At 41.9% G+C, this 16,385-nt stretch overlaps 1 long non-coding RNA gene across 1 annotated transcript in view; it reads left to right on the top strand.

The window, feature by feature from the left end:
• LOC110257884 overlaps positions 1–16,385 on the top strand; it is a 254,974-nt gene that overhangs the window by 124,335 nt on the left and 114,254 nt on the right. The window lies entirely within an intron of this gene.

Raw genomic sequence — 16,385 nt, 5'->3', positions numbered from 1 at the left:
TGCCTCCTCTCTCCACTGGGGCTTTGATTTCTTGTGCGGGACTTCTAATACACCTACGTATGAGGAAAATCCATGTTTGCTTCCTGGTTTCATCCGCCCACCTCGATGTTGTTGACTGTTGTGGGCTTTGGGTAGTGAGGTCAATCACATCCCCTGAGACAGAGACCCAAGGGGAGCTCAAACCCAACCAAGGACACCATCTCCAGGAATTGGAGGCAGAGTGGCAACTACTCTTGGTGTGAAAATTCATGGAGGGTGTGGACATGTGTGACCTAATCAGGCTCTCGGCCAGCTCTAGGTAGTGCTATTGCCTGTCCCTGTCTTTACATACTGATGGATACATTTAAGAACTAAATATTAGTCAGTTTTAAGCCGGTGGTGTAAGCAGTACAGAAGGATGGAGAGAGGGTTTCGTGCCTGGGTGACGGGAGAGGGTAATGAGAGAGGAAAGTAGGCTGGGTTTCTTGCCACCATCGTACCTCTTCCACGGGCTGGATCTTTCCAACGGTGTTCCACTCGCTGGAGACCTCATCACCTGGTTTTCTCCTTAAAGAATACCTCACTGGTCCCACATAATCAAACTCCGTGTGCCCAGAGAGGTGTTCACGTAGCCACAAGCTCCTTTTCTCTGCAGAGTTACACCTGCTGTCTCCAGTGATGGCAGCATCTGTGACCTGTCCTGTGATGTCCCAGGACCTCACACAGTGCCTTGGGCATGAGAGTCCCCCCCGAATTACGTGAAATGAATGGAATACGTTCTCCTTTAGAAACTGATTCATTTCCTGTCTTGTTCACCTTCAGAGACATAGCCTTCATGGAGAACAAAAAAAAAAGTTCTTATTTGGTGAAGTGACTTTGTTTAACGTGTTCCATAAGACTGAAGGAAACACCAGTTTTAATTCTTAGACATTCTGTTAAATTCACACGAAGATCTCTTAGGGAAGCATTGGCTTTGTTAAAAACTGGTTCAGCATGACGTGCCGACTGGGCAGATCTTTTCTTTTAGCCTGCCTGGTTTGCTTCTTATCAAGGCGGAAGAAATCTCCTGAGCATCTTCTCCGTTAAAGCCATCCTTCTAATCACATGCGCAAGGGTGGGTTTTGTGGGCGTCTGTGAACTTGGCATGCAATCCTTTCTACCTGTTTGAATCTTTCCCACTATTGAGGAATATTTTAAGAGGTAAGTAGGTCAAACATTATCAGGAAACAAATGTTTCATTGCACCACTTTTCAGCACAGGGAGGGAACAGGGACTGAATTTGGTCAGCCACCACAAAGTGCTCTAATTTTGTTTCCATCCGCCTGCCAGCAGCCCCTGGGTCTGATAAGCTCATCAACTGGGTCCAGATTTTCATTCATGGGTGGCCCAGGGAATAAGGCGGAGTTCAGGTGACAGAATCAGGTGAGGTCAGAGAGAACCCAGGTGTTCTTTGTCTTCTGCGCTGCAGTCTGTGGAGGTGGTGGCCTTGAGCTTGGTAGTCAGAGGCTCAGCTTCAGGACAGAGAGCTGTGATGGGGCAGCAAAGAGGTCAACTCTTCTGTGCATCTCTGCGAGTTAGGAGGATACTCTCAAGAGTACTGCAGAAGACACCCTTACCTCTATCACAAAAATCGGATAAACCGCTAAGTTCTTGAGCTGGGCATTTGCACGATTCCAGGGATTGTCTCTAGCTCAATCCAATACCCCAAATTCCAGAGGATGGAATCAGCTTTTCTATGGACATTGGGCCACATGGGGTGGAGTTGGGGATAAAGGCATGAACAAAATCATGCATCACGTTGGAAATAGAAGTGGGGAAATTCATCCTGGGAGGATGTGGCCAGTGTTGCAGTGCAGATGTCCAGATGGTGTGTTCGCTTGTGTGGTTGACAGACTAAAATCCTCAATGATACAGGTTCACGAATGCCAGTCTTTTTTACATCAAATCAAGTAGAACTTAGGAAGGTTCAGGGGGATGAAAAAAGCATGATAAAGTTTGTGCATTCTTTGGATTTTATTTTTGTTGCTGAACATGACATTTTTAAAAAAATGGTGCTTTTCAAGTGGCCACGTTCTTGTCAGAAGAATGGAAATAACAAAGCTGAAATAACACTCAAAGCCTTCTGGTTCTGCAAGGGTATCCAACATCATAATTATCTCATAAAAGACACCAACTCAGGATTTGAAAGTCTTTACACAGTATCTTCTGTGATGCCGAGCTTGCCAAAGACAGTCCATTTGGGTTGAGGAATCAAAATAAAGCATTATGAATTCAGGTGAAAGAGACTCAAGGCATGCCTGGTTTCTCCAATCCAAACCAATCAATGTTTGAAATGTAAACTTGGAATTCTGATTCCATTTCCGTTGTAGGACTAGGGAAATGAAGGGAGCATGCTCGCATGTTTCTCCCAAGCAAGATGCATGTTATTTTGACACGGGGCAAATGTTCCCAAAACATCTTGGTAATATATCCACATGCATAAGTATCAAAGGCTATTCTGAATGAGGTACCAAGGTACATGCAAATCTAGTTTTCACTAACTTTTTTCTTTAATTAAACATCTCTCTTTGGCGTTACCCACCTAGACAAAGACACTCCTTTTGGCAACATAGTTGTTAACCTTTTTTCTTTTTTTAAATGAAACATCTGTCTTTGATTTGACCCACTCATAGACGAAGGCACTATTTTTGGCAAAATTGTTAATTTAGGTACCATGATTCATTAGGAGTGACAAAACATGATGGAGAAAACTTTCCTGGAAGTTTTGATGGAATGAGTAAGGGAAGTTTCATTTTTATACCTATTGATGTATGTGTCAAATTCCCTTCAGGAACCACAGCTCAATGCATCCTTTGTCAATTCTTTGGCTTCCCATCTGCCCTTGATGGGAATAGTATTTGATGTACAATGGATTTATGACCCATCCCATAATATGGTGCCCTCTCTGTGGAGGTGTCTTGTGTTGCTTTAGGAAACCTCAGAAGTGCAGTAGCTACCTTATTTCCTTGAACCCAAGAAAGCTTGGTCATAGGACACACCCTATTCCATGGTTCTCTGAAAGAAAAAACACTGCCAATCAAACCAGTGGCTTAAGGTTTTCTTATCACACCATTTTTCTTTTATCCTTAATTCAAGCAAGTCTTTCAAATGGATGTTAGGCCATATTCATATGTTCATAAAACAGCACACATATAAAGCAAATCACATAAGGGGTCCGTGAAATTTTTTGCAAACTTTAGATTTTGATTGTTCACATCTTGACACCATGCTATAATCTCCCATGTCTTTAGTATTTTGTTAATGTGTCATTCATGGTATAATCTTCCCTGTCACTAGTATTTGTTAGTGTGTCATTCTGGGCTATGCGGTCACTACCTATATGAAAATACAACCAGGTCCTGAAAAGTGCACACATCATTCATAGAAAGGTCCAGTGATCAAAAAAATACACTGTGGTGTGTATTCCCTTGGTCAAAAAGTTGGCCATGGCAAAGAAATTCTCCCTGTAACTAACTCCCCCCACCTTCTTCCAGTCATGACACAGATTATTTTTGGTAATATTTATAAAACTAGAATCATAGAATATTTTTCTGCATCTGGCCTCTAATGCTTAATGCTACGTTTGTGGCATTCTCCAGTACTGTTTGCTTCGTGGTGGTACGTTCATTTTCAATACCATGTGATGGTTTATGCTATACAAATACTGTCATTTATTGGTTGAAACTATCATTGATGGATGTTTGATGTGTTTCCCATTGGGGGCTATTATAAATAATGCTGGTGAACACAATTGTGCATATATGCCTAAAAGTGAAATGGGTGAGTTTTCACGGATATCTATGTCCATCTGTACATACATGTTTCAAAGAGCTGGTATTTACACTCTCCCCCAGCATTCCCATAATAGTCTATATCTGTGCTATCCCACGTGGTGGCCACAGTCACACATCATCACTTCAATTTAATGACTAAAGATAAAATTTTAAATTGAGTTCTTCTGGAGTTCCCATGGTGGCTCAGCAGTAATGAATCTGGCTAGTAACCATGATGATGTGGGTTCTATCCCTGACCTTGCTCAGTGGGTTAAAGGATCTGGCATTGCCATGAGCTGTGGTGTAGGTCACAGACAGGGCTCAGATCCCACGTTGCTGTGGCTCTGGTGTGGGCCAGCAGCTACAGCTCCGATTTGACCCATAGCCTGGGAGCTTCCATATGCTGTGGGTGCAGCCCCAAAAAGACAAAACAAATTGAGTTCTTCAGTCTGAGTAGCCACATTTCAAGTACACACTGGCAGCATGTTACTACCACACTCGATAGCATAGAGGAGAAACTTAACATTACTCCCATTAGTGGGAGTTCCCGTCATGGCGCAGTGGTTAACGAATCCGACTAGGAACCATGAGGTTGTGGGTTTGATCCCTGCCCTTGCTCAGTGGGTTAAGGATTCGGCATTGCCGTGAACTGTGGTGTAGGTCACAGACACGGCTTGGATCCTGCGTTGCTGTGGCTCTGGCATAGGCTGGTGGCTACAGCTCCAATTCGACCCCTAGCCTGGGAACCTCCCATATGCCGTGGGAGCGGCCGAAGAAATGGCAAAAATACAAAAAAAAAAGAAAAAGTTCCATTAGGTAGAACCATTTCATATCCTTGCAAGGCTCAGTATTTTAAGTTTCTGTAAATTTAGAAATTCAGGTAAGTATGTAATGGTATCACTTTGTGCCTTTTTAAAAATTTTATTTTTAGGGAGTTCCTGTTGTGGCTAAGAGGGGTAAGAACCTGACGAGTATCCATGAGGATGTGGGTTTGGTCCCTGGCCTCACTCAGGAGGTTAAGGATCCAGTGTTCCTGTGGCTGTGGTGTGAGCTGGCACCTGAAGCTCAGATTTGACCCCGGGAACTTCCTTATGCCACAGGTGCAGCCCTAAAAAAAAAAAAAAAATATTTTATTAAAGTATACTTGATTTAAAGTGCTGTCCTAGCTCCTGGTGTACAGCAGAATGACTCAGTTATATATGCACACATTTTTTTTCCGTGTCTTTTTCCATGATGGTTTACCACAGGGATATTAAATATAGTTCCCTGTGCTCTGCAGTAGGACCTTGTTGTTTATCCATCCTGTATGTAATAGTTGGAACTGCCAAACCCAAACTCCCAATCCATCTCACTCCCCTCCTCCCCTTTGGCAACCACAAGTCTGTTCTCTATGTCTGTGAGTCTGTTTCTGTTTTGTAGATAGGTTCATTTGTGCCCTATTTTAGATCCTACCTATAAGTGATATCATATGGTATTTTTCTTTCTCTTTCTGACTTACTTCATTTAGTATGAGGGTCTCTGGTTTCATCCAGTTTGCTGCAAATGACATTATTTAATTCTTTTTTATGGCTGAGTAATATTTCATTGTATACATGTACCACAGGTATACAGTATTTTCTTTGGAGAATTGTCTGTTTAGGTCTTAAGCCTATTTTTCAAACTGGGTGATTTTTGTTTGTTTGTTTGTTTTTGGTAATGAGTTGTATGAAATGTTTGTGTATTTTAGAAACTGAGCCCTTGTCAGTCACATCATTTGCAAATATTTTCTCCCAGTCCGTAGGTTTTTTTCTCATTTTATTTATGATTCCCTTTGCTGTGCAAAAGCTTACAGGTTTAATTAGGTCCCATTTGCTTATTTTTGCTTTTATTTCTGTTGCCTTGGAAGACTGACCTAAGAAAATATTGATACAACTTATGTCAGAGAATGTTTTCCCTGTGTTCTCTTCTAGGAGTTTGAGGGTGTCATGTCTTATATTTAAGTCTATAAGCCATTTTAAGCTTATTTTTGTGCAAGGTATGTGGGCATATACTTTGTGCTTTGAATTTGCAGTTGTCTGGTTGATAAGTTCAGGTAACTCTTCCTATTTCCTAAAAATTTAGAGATTCTCTTTTGTAAAGTACCTATTAAAGTGTCTTCCTTGCATTTTTATATGGTTACCTATCTTTTTACATTTTTTGTGATGGATGGGAAGCAGTCTGATGGATTGTCTCTTCTGCTATATTGAGCTCTTTCCCAGCTCTGTGTGTTGCAAATACCCCCTCCTGTGTACTGCTTTCCTTTTCACTAACGTATGAGTGACCCCTGTTGAATAGAGAGTGTTTGTTTTGAGTCCATAAATTTTCCAGTCTCTAAGGTCTGTGCTTTTTGTGTGCTGTGTGTGAAAAATTGGCCCATCTCAAGGATGCAAGGTGTTCATTTCTTGAGATGGATACATCCATGGATATTGTAGAAAAGGGAAATATTAACCATTCCATGCATTGAAAAAGGAACATACAGATGGAGCTCAGCCAAAAGGACCTGAAGTAATGTGTCACCTTGATGGAGGCAGACTCTTTCCCCTGAGATTCTAAAAGAAGGTCAACATACAAATATTTCATGTCTATTCTAGTCATAGGTTCAAGATGACCATATGCCATCTATGAAAACCCAGGTATTATTGTATTATAGACCTCTTCTTTTTCGTGATTAAATTACTTGTAAGTCCATTCTGTTGTTCCTGACATTTTAGAGGCATTTGAGACCCAAATATTTATCAGAATGTAATAATATGAGGGCACTGTCTTTTAATGTCCCCAGGGCAGGTGAGCCATTTGGTGGGAAAACATCAAAATGAGCACACACAACCATTAGGTACCTCAATCCCTACCTCACGCACGACACCAAATTAATTGCATTTAGGTGAAAGATGTAATTTCAAGAGAAAAGAAATCAATGGAGTATATTGTCTTAAGTATCGATAGAACACTGGGATGCTGGCAGATGTTGTTAGCATGAATCTAAATACAAAAGACAGAAAGGAAGCTGCCTGGCCCCATCCACAACTGCCACCAACCTCTTCCCAAACTCCAAGCCTCAGTGCTCCCGCCCTCCACATCCAAGGGACACCAGGTCAACCTCAGATTATAACTCACACATTTCTTGCCCACCAACACAGCAGATCTCCTTGGGAAACAACTGAACCAATCATACCCCATCACACACTTACCAAAATGGATAACTACATATTTATTTCTGTATGTGTATGTTTGTGTGTGTTTAAGTTTACTTAACAATGTTTCGCCTCCAGTACATTAATGGTGGAAGGAAGAAATAAGATGTCTTGTACTCATCATTGATACCCCAGCACTGGCATCTCTTTCCCATCAATGAGACTCAAAAAATTTTTTTGGTCTTTTGTCTTTTTTTTAGGGCTGCACCCGCGGCCATGTGAACGTTCCCAGGCTAGGGGTCGGATCTGAGCTACAGCAGCCAGCCCACACCACAGCTACAACAATGCGGGATCCGAGCCACATCTGCAACCTACCCCACAGCTCATGGCAACGCAGGATCTTTAACCCACTGAGAAAGGCCAGGGATTGAACCCACAGCCGCATGAATACCAGTTGGGTTCATTAACCACTAAGCCACGATGGGAACGCCTCAGAAATATTGTTTGATGGAAAAAAATTATATATTTCACTCTCCAGATAATAGATTTCACTGTCCAGATAAATTCCCATTGATTGGGCTTAAAAATATTTTTTGATGGAAAAAAATTGTACATTACACTATCCAGTTATAAAGCTTCTCTAGAGAGTTCCTGCTGTGGGGCAAAGAAAACAAATCTGACTAGTATCCATGAGGATGTGGGTTTGTTCCCTGACTTCACTCAGTGGGTTGGGGCTTTGGCATTGCCATGAGCTGTGGTATAGGTTGTAGACATGGCTTGGATCCTGCATGGCTGTGGCTGTGGCATAGGCCAGCAGTTACAGCTCTGATTCGATCCCTAGCCTGGGAACTTGCATATGCCACAGGTGCAGCCCTAAAAAACAAAACAAAACAAAAAAAAACCAAAACCCAAAAAAAGCAAGCTTCTGTACAATATGAAGGAAATATCCATGACAAATGGACAGAGAATAGCTTTTTAACACATATAACATATATGTAATATAAAGAGCCCTTAAAATTGATAGGAAAATATTAGTAAAAATCAAATGATGGTTTAGGTTAAAACAGCTATGTGCAAAGGCATTTATACAGTCTATAAACATAGGAAAATATTTAAATTCACTAGTACACAAAAATGCTTATTATTTTTTAACTTTTATTTATTTTAATAATGATTTTTTTCCATTATAGCTGATTTACAGTGTTCTATCAATTTTCTACTGCACAGTAAGGTGACCCAGTCACATATACATGTACCCGTTATTTTTCTCAGATTAGCATGTTCCATCTCAAGGGACCAGATAGAGCTCCCAGTCCTGTACAGCAGGATCTCATTGCTTCTCCATTCCAAAGGCAATCGTTTGCAAAAAAAAAAAAAAATGCTGATATTTAAACATTGTAAATTTTCTATGATGAGATGACTGCATATTATCATGAACAGTAGAAATTGTGGGTATGGCTGTGTGGCCAAAAGTAGAACTCTTGCACACCGACTAATTTTGTCTAACCTTTCGGGTAGGCCACTTGAACATATATAATAAAAACCTTGGATTGGATTCGGAAGAAGTGGTATATATACACAATGGAATACTACTCAGCCATAAAAAAGGAATGACTTAATGCTATTTGCAGCAACATGGATGGAACTAGAGAATCTCATACTGAGTGACATGAGCCAGAAAGACAAAGACAAATACCATATGATATCACTTATAACTGGAAACTAATATCGGGCACAAATGAACATCTCCTCAGAAAAGAAAATCATGGACTTGGAGAAGAGACTTGTGGCTGCCTGATGGGAGGGGGAGGGAGTGGGAGGGATTGGGAGCTTGGGCTTATCAGACACAACTTAGACTAGATTTACAAGGAGATCCTGCTGAGTAGCATTGAGAACTTTGTCTAGATACTCATGTTGCAACAGAACAAAGGGTGGGGGAAAAAAAGTAATTGTAATGTATACATGTAAGGATAACCTGATCCCCTTGCTGTACAGTGGGAAAATAAAATAAAATAAAAACCTTGAAACAAAGGTGTTAAATTTGTCTCTGTACGCATAATTTTAGGAATGTCACCCAAAGGAAAATGGTACACAAGTGGGGAAATACCTAATTGCTGGGACGTTTCCAGTGCCAAAATAGCAGCATGAGTTTTCTTTCTCAGGACAGGGAGTGGTTCATGATGACACAGCCATCTAAGAGAATACTGTATCTGATTGTGAATACAGATAAAATCAAACGTCTTGTTTAGTGATGAAGAAATAAAGACCTGAAGTAAAGTGTACAGTTTTTATCTCATGGGGCGGCATAACGGCTGATGTTTTTAGAACATTGTCTAATAGGGATTTTTCTAAGTTTCTCCAATAAAAATTATATATATGTGAATGTATGCGTAGATCCGATTGCAAGTCTCTTTCTTCAAGATTCTTCACATTTGCTTCAACTATTTCGCTCATTATTTTAAAAATTAAATTAGAACATATATTTATCTGTATATAACATCTATGTGTAGTTACCATAGACCTTATATATAGAGATTAATGTAGAGACAGTTTATGTGTCTCTTGAAAGCCATACATAATACGAAAATTCTGCCTTGAAATATGGGACTCTGGAGAATCAGTCCAAGTAGTTGTTTTTTTTTTTTTTTCTCCACAAGGGGAGGGTTGGTATGTGTTTTTTTGGTAAATAGCAGACTTTAAAAATATTTGTAAATCGTTTGCTTGTATTTCTAGCTTTTGCCTTTGCCAATTTGGTTCAGAGACATGCACCCAAAGTGGCGTCACTCAAATAAATCATAGAAACACCTGTATTTCCAGTTCATTTTCTCCGTGGATTCAATCTCTTCGTGAGATAATGTGTGTGAAGTGGTTTTGAGAATGGGAAAACTAGGGGAAATGGGAATGGTTACTGCCAGCGATCTTGCCCCGGGCAAATCCATTGCTGCTACTGATCATACATCTACGGGATCCACTTCGCTAGAAATCATTCCCAATCCGTCTTAGCACTGGAAACAGTTCCGCTATGGCCGCAGGAGGAGAGAATAGAAACGGAGACTGCATTTCCCTAGGCGCCCAGACTGAGTGCCAGAACTGATGAAAAGTGGAGCCCAGATCCAGCAACTGGAACCCGCTTCTGGGGTGAGAGGAAAAAGATGACCGGGCTGAAACATTTGATTCAGTGAACTCCTCGGAGACCACCGAGCAGACTGAAACTTTCTTTGCATTTCCAAGACCCCTTTTGGAATGTGTTCCCCTTTTATTTTTCAGGAATGCCAGTGGACTCTTTTTTGTGTGTGCCTCTTAGAATGTGAACGTATGAGGTGCATTTATTTAAATCCAAACCAGATATTTAAAAAAAACATCTGTACCTACTTGTCAGGAAAATGAAACCTTTGAGAGAATGGTCAATTACATTATGGGTGTTTTTTAATGTATCCGCCATGCTCCCCAGAATAAATCACCCTATGTTTTCCTGAATATCTGTTGAGCCTGCCACAAACTTAATTCATGAGAACGTACAGACGTACAGGTATCAGCAAATCTAACTCCACTCCCTAGGAATTCACACCTGAAAAAAAAAATTAATCAAATTGGTATTCATAACAAACACCTTAAAGGTGTATTACTTTTATTTATTTATTTATTTATTTATTTATTTATTTATTTTTGTCTTTTTTGCCATTTTCTTGGGCCGCTCCCGCGGCATATGGAGATTCCCAGGCTAGGGGTCGAATCAGAGCTGTAGCCACCGGCCTACGCCAGAGCCACAGCAAACGATCTGAGCAGCATCTGCAACCTACACCACAGCTCATGGCAATGCCAGATCTTTAACCCACTGAGCAAGGGCAGGGATCGAACCCGCAACCTCATGGTTCCTAGTCGGATTCGTTAACCACTGCGCCATGACGGGAACTCCAAAGGTGTATTACTTTTAATTCCACCATGTCAGACAGTGTTTTCATAGAATAAAAACTGCAAGTTCCTGTTGTGGTTCAGAGGTAATGAACCCAACTAGTATCCATGAGGATGCCGGTTTGATCCCTGTCCTCACTGAGTGGGTTAAGGATAGGGCATTGCTGTGAGCTGTGGTGTAGGTTGCAGACATGACTTGGATCTGGCATTGCTGTGGCTGTGGGGTGGGCTGCCAGCTGCAGCTCTGACTAAGCCCCTAGCCTGGAAATTTTCATATGTGGCAGGTGCAGCCCTAAAAAGACCAAAAAAAAAAAAAAAAAAAAAAGGCAAAAAAACCCCACCAAAACCAAAAAACCCATGTGTGCAATGAGACACTGCCTGAACAGTCTGTCATCTTGTTGGACTGTCTCTTGATTTCGAGGTGAGTTTGTCCCCGTAATCTATAAATGAGAGACTCTTTGGAGGCATTGCTTGGGGAACATGCTTTCTCTTTTTCTTTTCTATTCTTCAGGGTCCTGGACTGTCTGCCATGCCACATTAATGATGGCAAACTATAAGGGGGCCCCAGCCCACAGACACAGCCCTCCTTTCTTCCGTCTGTCCTCATCATAGCCTCCGTTTTGGCTCAACTGGACTTGAATGCACAGCAGACAATTTCCTAGTTAGGACTGTAGCCTTCTACAAGGAGACTGAACCCTATCTCCTCGGATTTAACCACTCAGGTCTCTTGCATTCATGAGTTAAGATTTTTCCAAGGAGAAGGCATGAAGCATTCCAAATAAGATGGGATCAGAACTACCTTCCAGTTGACAAACTTACTATATGCAAAAATAGAAAGCCCCCTGGAGTTCCCATTGTGGCTCTGTGCTAACGAACCTGACTGGTAGCCATGAGGACGCAGATTCGATCCCTGGCCTCGCTCCTTGGGATAAGGATCCCTCACTGCCGTGAGCTGTGGCGTAGGTTGCAGATGTGACTTGGATCCTGTTTTGCTGCGGCTCTGGCATAGGCTGGAAGCTGCAGCTCTGCTTCGACCCCTAGCCTGGGAACTTCAATATGCCGTAGGTATGGCCCTAAAAAGCAAAATAAAAATATATATTTTTAAAAAGCTCCCCAACATCTTCAAACATTTGTCCAGTCAAAACATCTCTAAGAAGCCCAGTAATTGTACATTTCTTACAGAATCCTGTGCCCTACCAAATTTCCCATCCCTAAAACTTCTATTACAGACAGGACAAGATGGATGTAGGGTTATAGGACAGAATAATATGGGGACAGAGAAATGTTTGTCCCACCTGCAAAATGAGGAAGGGGTTTCCCTCTATAATGTCTCCTTTGTAGTGTCTTTTCCCAAGTATTCTTTTTTTCCCCAGTATACACTCTGTGTACCATTTTCCAAATTCAGTGTTGGGGTTCCTTCTGCAAACCTTCTTTCTTTGAATGCATGGATGTAACCATGAGTTCTTCTGAGATGAGTGCTCATCTTCAGGGTGCTTCCCGTCTTGGATGAGAGGCAGAGACGTTAAAAGATGCTAAAATACAACACTACCTGGTGGTTTCAGTGCCCAAGTCAGAACTGGCTTGGTTGAAGACTAGAGAACCTAAGTGCAGAGCTGGAGGCACCAGAATGCCCAGAAGTAGAGTGTGGTCACTAGCAAGGTGGAATTGGGGAATTTGGGAGGTCAGGTGGAACAGGCTGGAGCACATACCCAGTATTGGGCAGCTGCAGAAGACAGGTGGGGCAGGCTGGCAGAGTGAGTAGGAACCTCATCTTGGAGATGCTCCATGGTCAGCAGGGGATGGTAGGGGCACTCTTTGGAACGTATGGATGAGATAACTTGACCCATCTGCCCCAAATGGTAGAAGGCTTCCCATCCCTGTCAGCGGCCCTCTTTTTCTTGGATGTTGGTTGCATTTCCCCCCTCCTAGTTTCTCTTCCCTGGTGCTGTTTCTCTTCTCTGTCTTCCACCATCTCTGTCTGGAGTTTTACTTGAGACACCTTCTCAGGGAAGCTGCCAAGATCTCCCCTCCTTACCCACCCCCTCTGCTATCCAACACTTCACACCCACATTCCATGCCCTGTTTTTGTTTATCCTTAGAACATTCCTCTTCTTAACATACTCTAGAATACTCTATATTATATTATATTATATTATATTGTTTCTCTTTTCCTTTGGAATCTCTGTCTCCCATGCACAAGCAGGTGTGCGAGCCTGAGGCAGGAGCTCAGACCATCCAGCAGTGCTTAGAGGATCTGTTCTCTTGATACACCACAGCCACAGTGTATCAGCTCTGGTGACAGCCCTGTGGCTGTAGTGAATCAGCTCCAGCAGCTCTGTGGCTGCAGTGGATCAGCTCTTTTACCTGGTGAGATACCAAGCGAGCACTCGGAGAGCTGAAGAACTCAGGTGTATTATGCTGGCGGGCTCAGAGGAGATCCCTCTCCGGAGTCTGAGCCCCAAAGGGTTTCACAAGGCTTTTATGGGCTAGTTCTTCCAGGTCCATGCTTGGTGGACCAGAGAGAGGTCAGGTAAGGTAGGAGCTATGGAAATGAGTTTACAGAAGCAGATGCGTGGGGGAGGGGTGGTTGGGGCAGTTGGCTGGACTTTGCTTAGTCATCATGGCCGGGGTCTCTCCTTTCTACCTTTTTATTAGGACATTTTCTCCTACAGTCTTAGGCTTGAAAATACAGTCCTGCCTGTGTTTGAGAACAAGGATTGCTTTTCTCAGCCATTTTTAAAAGTGATACCGGAGTTCCCATCATGGCACAGCAGAAACGAATCTGACTAGGAACCATGAGGTTGTGGGATTGATCCCTGGCCTCACTCAGTGGGTTGAGGATCTGGTTTGCTATGGGCTGTGGTGTTAGGTTGCAGATGAAACTCAGATCTGGCATTGCTGTGGCTGTGGCGTAGGCTGGCAGCTGTAGCTCTGATTGGACCCTTAGCCTGGGAACCTCCATGTGCCGTGGGTGCAGCCCTAAAAAAGAAGTGGGTTAAGGATCAGGCATTACTGCTGCTGTGGCGGCTCTAGTTACAGCTGGGGTACAAGTTCCATCCCTGGCCTGGGAACTTTCACATGCCGTGGCTGTGGCCAAAAAGCAAACCAAAAAATAAATAAATAAATAAATAACACAGTTTTACTAAGTTTTGAAAACATAGGAAAGGAGAAGAATAGATTCTGATACTTTTCATCTCAAAGATGACCGCTGGCCATATTAAATTACTTATACAGTGCATATTTTATATATGACGTGATATATACATCTTATGAAATGTTTACAACTTAGGATCATACTTGATATGGAATTTTGCATCCTGCCTTAAAAATAATGCTATATTTTCAAAAACTTCCAATGTGATAGGTATTATAATCTGAATTTTCACTGCTGATGTGTAATACAAGATCTACTCCACTCATTTCATTTTGTTGAGGATTCGTATGTGTTACTGATTTTCACTACTCTCAATAAAATTGTAGTAAATAGCTTCATACACAAATCTTTCTGTAGAGCTAATGATTTCTTTAAGTTAAATCCTAAATAATGGAGTTAGGATTGTTTTTAAAGAGTACTCTTTTCAAGTTCCCGTTGTGGCTCAGTGGTAATGAATCTGACTGGTATCTGTGAGGATGCAGGTTCGATCCCTGGCCCTGTTTGGTGGGTTAAAGATCTGGCATTGCCATGAGCTGTGCTGTTGGTTGCAGATGTGGCTCAGATCTGGTGTTCCCATGGCTGTGGTGTAAGCCGGCATCTGCAGCTCTGATTCGACCCCTACCCTAGGAACTTCCACATACTGCAGATGCGGCCCTAAAAAGACAAAACGAATAAATAAATAATTGCTCTCTTTTCTTTTCCTGAGTCTATGCTGGAGTTAACTCGGCCCTAATGAAAACATGCTACTTCATTTTCTGAGTATTTTTAGACACGCCGGAGGAAATTAGAGCATAACTCGTCATTTTCCTCAGAGTGTTTTCTTTCCATTTAAAAACGCGAATTCAACATTTATGCAGTTTCCCAAACAATGCAGTGTGTTTATATATGCGTTATGTCAGCATCATTTATCAATAGGCGAGATGCCAGGATAAATGAGGAGGAGCTTTGTTGAAGTATTTAACACTCTTCTCCCCTGGAAACATGCTTTTAAATTGCCATTCGTAATGATCAGTAGCCACCTCAATGGCTTTATTTTCTAACGGAAACGTTGGTGCTTGCATAATGATGAAAGAATGCAAATCTGAATTGCTATATCTGAGACACATGTCCGTTAAGACCTTAGACTGGGGGGGTGGGGAGGTGTCTCTGGAAGGTGACTTTCTCCTTCCCCATTGGGCATCAAGACTTCACCCAAACGCGGTCATGTTTATCAACATATATGGCGTATATGGAATGTCGGATGCACTGGAAGCTCAAACACCATGCCAAGCTGACTGAATGCTTACAAACATTCTCAATACTCATGACACATATAAACGAAGAACACCTTTTCAGAGAATCAACGCTGTGTGAAGAACTGATTTGAAAATGACGTGTGTGTGTCTGTGTGTGTGTGTGTGTCTGTGCCTGTGTGTCTGTGTCTGTGTAAAGATCTATAGATCTCAGATCGGAAATGAGAAGGGGCAGTAGTGGGGAAAGACGTGTGGATGGACTTAACGAAGAGCAGAGGGCATTGACTAGCTGGCACTCTTCAAACAGAGATTTGCTTATTTCACTTCAAAGAGGAATCAATGCTGTTTCAAAAGAAGAAAGATGTGTTGTGTGCAGAATGGCAAATTGGCTTACCAAGCTAATTCCGCTGGAAATAAGGGATCTGGAGAGGATTTGTGGAGGGGATGAAATTCAAATGAAGATCGTAGACGCTAAGAAGCGGTGATCATGTTCTTTTTATTCACTGACACGTGTTTAGGACAATCCCAGGCTTGTGTCGGGCACGGGTGAATGTTTCTAGGAGAAATGGTTGAACCACTTGGATCCTGAGCTATGAAGAGTCAAGCTTTTATAGACGTTCTTTGAAGATGAACCATTTCAATTAAAAAAAAAAATCCAGTATGCCTGTGACATATAAAGCATTTTTTTTTTTTAAACCTTGTTACTCTTTCTCCTCCAGGCAGCAACGTGGATGGACCTAGAAAATATCATGCTAAGTGAAGGTAGACAGCAAGCATAAACATCATATGCTCTCACTTATACTTGGAATCTAAAAAAAAGGATATAATGAACTTCTTTGCAGAACAGAAACTGACTCATAGACTTGGAAAAATGTACGGGGACCAAAGGACACAGGTTGAAGTGGGGGAGGGGTGGGCTGGGGGTTTGGGGTGGCAATGTAAAATTGGGCTGTGATGATGGTTGTACAACTATACACATAATAAAATTCATTGAGCTGAAAACATTTTTTAAAAAATTTAAAAAGCAAATGGAAGAAAACCTCATCGTTGAAAGCAAGAAATGATAACTCCAGACCGGTCAACAAAGTGCTTCCTGTTTAAGTGTGCAGTGGGCCTGAGGAGCGAGAGATACAGTCAGTTCTCCATC

Source organism: Sus scrofa, chromosome Y (assembly GCF_000003025.6).
Source record: "Sus scrofa isolate TJ Tabasco breed Duroc chromosome Y, Sscrofa11.1, whole genome shotgun sequence".
Classification (NCBI taxonomy): domain Eukaryota; kingdom Metazoa; phylum Chordata; class Mammalia; order Artiodactyla; family Suidae; genus Sus; species Sus scrofa.
This window is presented reverse-complemented; position numbering and strand designations above follow the sequence as displayed.